This window comes from Schistocerca gregaria, unplaced genomic scaffold (assembly GCF_023897955.1).
Source record: "Schistocerca gregaria isolate iqSchGreg1 unplaced genomic scaffold, iqSchGreg1.2 ptg000483l, whole genome shotgun sequence".
Taxonomy (NCBI): Eukaryota; Metazoa; Arthropoda; class Insecta; order Orthoptera; family Acrididae; genus Schistocerca; species Schistocerca gregaria.
The window spans coordinates 1222501-1229686 of NW_026061892.1; the positions used below are offsets into that span (position 1 = coordinate 1222501).

A 7186-nucleotide genomic window follows, 5' to 3' on the forward strand; every position below is an offset into this window, starting at 1 on the left:
TTCCCCCAGTCCATGCCAGTTCTGAGTTGATCGTTGAATGGCGGCCGAAGAGAATCCGCGCACCCGCGCGCCCCCGGAGGAGCACGCTAAGGCGGACGCGGCCTCGCAGCAAGGAAGATCCGTGGGAGGCCAAGGCACGGGACCGAGCTCGGATCCTGCACGCAGGTTGAAGCACCGGGGCGCGAACGCCGCGCAGGCGCGCGCATCCTGCACCGCCGGCCAGCACGAGGCCAACCAACGGCGAGAGCAGACCACGCCCGCGCTAAACGCCCGCACTTACCGGCACCCCTACGGCACTCACCTCGCCCAGGCCCGGCACGTTAGCGCTGACCCACTTCCCGACCAAGCCCGACACGCCCCGATCCTCAGAGCCAATCCTTATCCCGAAGTTACGGATCCAATTTGCCGACTTCCCTTACCTACATTATTCTATCGACTAGAGGCTCTTCACCTTGGAGACCTGCTGCGGATATGGGTACGAACCGGCGCGACACCTCCACGTGGCCCTCTCCCGGATTTTCAAGGTCCGGGGGGAGATCGGGACACCGCCGCAACTGCGGTGCTCTTCGCGTTCCAAACCCTATCTCCCTGCTAGAGGATTCCAGGGAACTCGAACGCTCATGCAGAAAAGAAAACTCTTCCCCGATCTCCCGACGGCGTCTCCGGGTCCTTTTGGGTTACCCCGACGAGCATCTCTAAAAGAGGGGCCCGACTTATATCGGTTCCGCTGCCGGGTTCCGGAATAGGAACCGGATTCCCTTTCGCCCAACGGGGGCCAGCACAAAGTGCATCATGCTATGACGGCCCCCATCAACATCGGATTTCTCCTAGGGCTTAGGATCGACTGACTCGTGTGCAACGGCTGTTCACACGAAACCCTTCTCCGCGTCAGCCCTCCAGGGCCTCGCTGGAGTATTTGCTACTACCACCAAGATCTGCACCGACGGCGGCTCCAGGCAGGCTCACGCCCAGACCCTTCTGCGCCCACCGCCGCGACCCTCCTACTCGTCAGGGCTTCGCGGCCGGCCGCGAGGACCGGCCATGACTGCCAGACTGACGGCCGAGTATAGGCACGACGCTTCAGCGCCATCCATTTTCAGGGCTAGTTGCTTCGGCAGGTGAGTTGTTACACACTCCTTAGCGGATTCCGACTTCCATGGCCACCGTCCTGCTGTCTTAAGCAACCAACGCCTTTCATGGTTTCCCATGAGCGTCGATTCGGGCGCCTTAACTCGGCGTTTGGTTCATCCCACAGCGCCAGTTCTGCTTACCAAAAGTGGCCCACTTGGCACTCCGATCCGAGTCGTTTGCTCGCGGCTTCAGCATATCAAGCAAGCCGGAGATCTCACCCATTTAAAGTTTGAGAATAGGTTGAGGTCGTTTCGGCCCCAAGGCCTCTAATCATTCGCTTTACCGGATGAGACTCGTACGAGCACCAGCTATCCTGAGGGAAACTTCGGAGGGAACCAGCTACTAGATGGTTCGATTAGTCTTTCGCCCCTATACCCAGCTCCGACGATCGATTTGCACGTCAGAATCGCTACGGACCTCCATCAGGGTTTCCCCTGACTTCGTCCTGGCCAGGCATAGTTCACCATCTTTCGGGTCCCAACGTGTACGCTCTAGGTGCGCCTCACCTCGCAATGAGGACGAGACGCCCCGGGAGTGCGGAGGCCGCCGCCCCGTGAAGGGCGGGGAAGCCCCATCCTCCCTCGGCCCGCGCAAGGCGAGACCTTCACTTTCATTACGCCTTTAGGTTTCGTACAGCCCAATGACTCGCGCACATGTTAGACTCCTTGGTCCGTGTTTCAAGACGGGTCGTGAAATTGTCCAAAGCTGAAGCGCCGCTGACGGGAGCGATTATTCCGCCCGAGAGCATCCCGAGCCAACAGCGGCGCGGGTCCGGGGCCGGGCCAGGTAGGTCCGTCATCCGGGAAGAACCGCGCGCGCTTGCCGGGAGCCCGAGCGCCCAAAGGGGCGAATCGACTCCTCCAGATATACCGCCGAGCAGCCAGCCAGGACACCGGGGCTCTGCCCAACAGACGCGAACCGAGGCCCGCCGAAGGACAGGCTGCGCACCCGGGCCGTAGGCCGGCACCCAGAGGGTCGCGACGTCCTACTAGGGGAGAAGTGCGGCCCACCGCACACCGGAACGGCCCCACCCCGCGGCGAGTGGAAAGGCAACCGGACACGACCCCGCCGCGGATTGCTCCGCGCGGGCGGCCGGCCCCATCTGCCGAGGTCGGGGGCCAGTGGCCGGATGGGCGTGAATCTCACCCGTTCGACCTTTCGGACTTCTCACGTTTACCCCAGAACGGTTTCACGTACTTTTGAACTCTCTCTTCAAAGTTCTTTTCAACTTTCCCTCACGGTACTTGTTCGCTATCGGTCTCGTGGTCATATTTAGTCTCAGATGGAGTTTACCACCCACTTGGAGCTGCACTCTCAAGCAACCCGACTCGAAGGAGAGGTCCCGCCGACGCTCGCACCGGCCGCTACGGGCCTGGCACCCTCTACGGGCCGTGGCCTCATTCAAGTTGGACTTGGGCTCGGCGCGAGGCGTCGGGGTAGTGGACCCTCCCAAACACCACATGCCACGACAGGCGGCAGCCTGCGGGGTTCGGTGCTGGACTCTTCCCTGTTCGCTCGCCGCTACTGGGGGAATCCTTGTTAGTTTCTTTTCCTCCGCTTAGTAATATGCTTAAATTCAGCGGGTAGTCTCGCCTGCTCTGAGGTCGTTGTACGAGGTGTCGCACGCCACACCGCCAGCCGGCTGTGCACGCTACCGAGAAAGTACCGGTATGCGAACCGCCAGGCGACGGGCGCGCATCGCACGTTTAAGGAGACGCGGCCGGCCACACAGGCGACCACGACACTCCCACGTCTCCGAAGCGGGACAAACGCCGCGCGCTTCAGTATACGTAGCCGACCCTCAGCCAGACGTGGCCCGGGAACGGAATCCATGGACCGCAATGTGCGTTCGAAACGTCGATGTTCATGTGTCCTGCAGTTCACATGTCGACGCGCAATTTGCTGCGTTCTTCATCGACCCACGAGCCGAGTGATCCACCGTCCTGGGTGATCTTTTCCTTTTCAGTCTCCCACTGTCTCTTTCAAGACAGTAGCATTTGCGGGACTGAGGCGTCTGACGGCCCCTGTTCCACTATTTTTTTTGTGTCCAACGGCCTCACAGCCGATGGGCGTCGTACGGCTCCACACCGGAGCGGACAGGCACTCGGGCGAACGTCATTCAAAACCGGCGCCAGGCGCCAGGTACCGCAGGCCAGCCGCTCCAGAGCTTCAGCGCTCGTACCACACAACAACAACAACAACACTTCCGCTAGTTTTGAGAGGCACGCGTGGTTCCGCACGCGGCGCACGGCCACTGCCGTACAGGTAGCGTGTTGCGCGACACGACACGCACATCGAAAGACATGCAGTCTAGTTGGTAATGATCCTTCTGCAGGTTCACCTACGGAAACCTTGTTACGACTTTTACTTCCTCTAAATGATCAAGTTTGGTCATCTTTCCGGTAGCATCGGCAACGACAGAGTCGATGCCGCGTACCAGTCCGAAGACCTCACTAAATCATTCAATCGGTAGTAGCGACGGGCGGTGTGTACAAAGGGCAGGGACGTAATCAACGCGAGCTTATGACTCGCGCTTACTGGGAATTCCTCGTTCATGGGGAACAATTGCAAGCCCCAATCCCTAGCACGAAGGAGGTTCAGCGGGTTACCCCGACCTTTCGGCCTAGGAAGACACGCTGATTCCTTCAGTGTAGCGCGCGTGCGGCCCAGAACATCTAAGGGCATCACAGACCTGTTATTGCTCAATCTCGTGCGGCTAGAAGCCGCCTGTCCCTCTAAGAAGAAAAGTAATCGCTGACAGCACGAAGGATGTCACGCGACTAGTTAGCAGGCTAGAGTCTCGTTCGTTATCGGAATTAACCAGACAAATCGCTCCACCAACTAAGAACGGCCATGCACCACCACCCACCGAATCAAGAAAGAGCTATCAATCTGTCAATCCTTCCGGTGTCCGGGCCTGGTGAGGTTTCCCGTGTTGAGTCAAATTAAGCCGCAGGCTCCACTCCTGGTGGTGCCCTTCCGTCAATTCCTTTAAGTTTCAGCTTTGCAACCATACTTCCCCCGGAACCCAAAAGCTTTGGTTTCCCGGAGGCTGCCCGCCGAGTCATCGGAGGAACTGCGGCGGATCGCTGGCTGGCATCGTTTATGGTTAGAACTAGGGCGGTATCTGATCGCCTTCGAACCTCTAACTTTCGTTCTTGATTAATGAAAACATACTTGGCAAATGCTTTCGCTTCTGTTCGTCTTGCGACGATCCAAGAATTTCACCTCTAACGTCGCAATACGAATGCCCCCGCCTGTCCCTATTAATCATTACCTCGGGTTCCGAAAACCAACAAAATAGAACCGAGGTCCTATTCCATTATTCCATGCACACAGTATTCAGGCGGGCTTGCCTGCTTTAAGCACTCTAATTTGTTCAAAGTAAACGTGCCGGCCCACCGAGACACTCAACAAAGAGCACCCTGGTAGGATTTAAACGGGGTCCGCCTCGGGACGCGAAAGCACCCCTTCGGCTCGCCCCACCGGCAGGACGTCCCACGATACATGCCAGTTAAACACCGACGGGCGGTGAACCAACAGCGTGGGACACAAATCCAACTACGAGCTTTTTAACCGCAACAACTTTAATATACGCTATTGGAGCTGGAATTACCGCGGCTGCTGGCACCAGACTTGCCCTCCAATAGATACTCGTTAAAGGATTTAAAGTGTACTCATTCCGATTACGGGGCCTCGGATGAGTCCCGTATCGTTATTTTTCGTCACTACCTCCCCGTGCCGGGAGTGGGTAATTTGCGCGCCTGCTGCCTTCCTTGGATGTGGTAGCCGTTTCTCAGGCTCCCTCTCCGGAATCGAACCCTGATTCCCCGTTACCCGTTACAACCATGGTAGGCGCAGAACCTACCATCGACAGTTGATAAGGCAGACATTTGAAAGATGCGTCGCCGGTACGAGGACCGTGCGATCAGCCCAAAGTTATTCAGAGTCACCAAGGCAAACGGACCAGACAAGCCAATCCGATTGGTTTTGATCTAATAAAAGCGTCCCTTCCATCTCTGGTCGGGACTCTGTTTTTTTTTTTTTTTTTTTTTTTTTTTTTTTAAAAAATCTTTATTAACCAATGTTATATTATGATACAGAATAACCCACCACCTGAAGCATTAGTGGGTCTTTGCTTACATACAATAATACAATTACTACAGCATTCATTGCTTAATATTATTACCTACTTTTTAGTGTTAGTTTTTTGTTTTCACTATGGGCATTTCTTCTTCTAATATTAACCTACTTAATCTAACTGCAACGTTACACACGTGCCAGCGTGAGTATAAACCTACTGTTTGTGGCCGGGCCCACTGAGCTGATCCCAGTGGGCATGCCCCTGGCACCGGGCTGGCCTAAGACGTTTGAACCGCTGCAGTTTATGCTAAGGTATTATCCTAACTTATCCTACTTCTTATCCTATTCCTACGCTACTGTCAATTTCGGTGTGTTGGTCAAATCCGGTAGAAATGTGCACCCTCCTCCTGGTCCAGGAGCGTGGCGGATCCCAGCCGTGAAACGGCTGGCCAATTCCACGTCTGGCGGAAAGGGACGGGTGCACTTAGGTCTGGTCAGGTGTTTGTCAGTTTCGGGTTAATTTTGATTGTTCCTAAGAAAGTCCTTTAATATTTTGCCCGAGATCTCATTCGCAAGATTATTTAAAGTTTGAAAGTGATCCTCGCGCCTGAGTAAGTGGTACGTGTCTTGATTTGGTAGTTGGAGTCTGAGTTGTGATGCTACTTCGTCAAAGAGATGGCACTCATACACCACATGGTCTGGGGTGCCCTGTGGGGCCCCACAGTCGCACGCTGGTGTAGCCCGTTTCCCAAATCTGCATAAGTATGCTGGATAGGGTCCATGTCCAGTGAGGAAGTGCAGAAGTCCTCTTGATGGCTTGAAATATCTGAGCTGTAAGCGCTCCTTAATATTTGGCAGCAGTTCATGCGTTCTCCGACCTGCGTCGTCCGCATCCCATTGCTCTTGCCAAAGTTCTTCCCCCCTATTTCTAATTTCCGATTTAGAGCCCGTGTAGATCCCCATTATTTCGATCATTTTATCCCTGTTGCCTTTCTTGGCCCAGTACCATGCCGCCTGTTCTCTTATTTTAATGTCCAGAGGACACAGCCCCATGAGTACTAATAGCGCCCCCCCAGGTGTTGTTCTATATGCTCCTACAGAGCGCAGGAGCATATTCCGCTGCACTCTCCTCACGGCCATGGCAGGCATGACCCTCGTGAGCCTGTGAGCCCAGACTCCTGACGCGTATCCCACAATGGAGGTCAGTATGCTGTTATGATATAGTTTGATTAGGTCTGGTGGTAAGTGAAACCGCTTGTGTCCTATGCCAATGAGTTTATTTAGTGTTTCTAGGGATCTCTGTGTTATTGTGTCAACATGCGATGTATAGTTCCATCTCTCATCGACGATTACGCCCAAGTACCGGGCCTCACGTCGCCGAAGCACTGGCGAGCCGTCTATTCTCACCGTCGGGTTCCTAACTAGTTGTCCCTTGAGCAACAGATATGTAGACTTACTGGGTGATATAGTCATTTTTGTTCTGTGACACCATGTGGTCAAGATAGAAATTGCTCTCTCAATTTTCGGTTCCAGTTCTTCGCGGCTGCGGCCGCCAACCAGCAGAAGGAGGTCGTCTGCGTAGGCTATGCCCTCTAGCACATCCTCGCTATTCTGCAGATCTTCTAAGAGTGGTTCCATTGTTATGTCCCAAAAGAGTGGCCCAAGGACAGAGCCCTGTGGACACCCCTTTGTAATCTTCTTTCTAACCCTCCCGCTAGGGGACGATAGCCAGACCTCCCTTCCCTCACAGTAGCTCCTAAAACAACCATATAGCGGCCCTGGACACTCTTTCTCTCGCAAGCGAGAGAAGAGCGAGGGCCACCACAGATTGTCGAAGGCGCCGCTGATATCCACCATGATGCCAACAATGTATTTGTGCGGGGCTGAGCCACAGACCTCCGCGGCAAGGGCGATAGCGTCAGACGCTGATCTCCCCGACCGGAAACCGAATTGCCTGTCGCACATCCCACAC

At 55.2% G+C, this 7186-nt stretch overlaps 1 non-coding gene and 1 pseudogene across 1 annotated transcript; both read right to left on the reverse strand.

Annotated features, from left to right (window-relative positions):
• LOC126313596 (large subunit ribosomal RNA) overlaps positions 1 to 2738 on the reverse strand; it is a 4791-nt pseudogene extending 2053 nt beyond the window's left edge.
• Positions 2739 to 2926: 188 nt separating this feature from the next.
• Positions 2927 to 3081, reverse strand: LOC126313539 (5.8S ribosomal RNA). The gene has a single exon (XR_007555222.1). It is a non-coding gene; the product is annotated as a 5.8S ribosomal RNA (ribosomal RNA).
• Positions 3082 to 7186: the final 4105 nt, after the last annotated feature.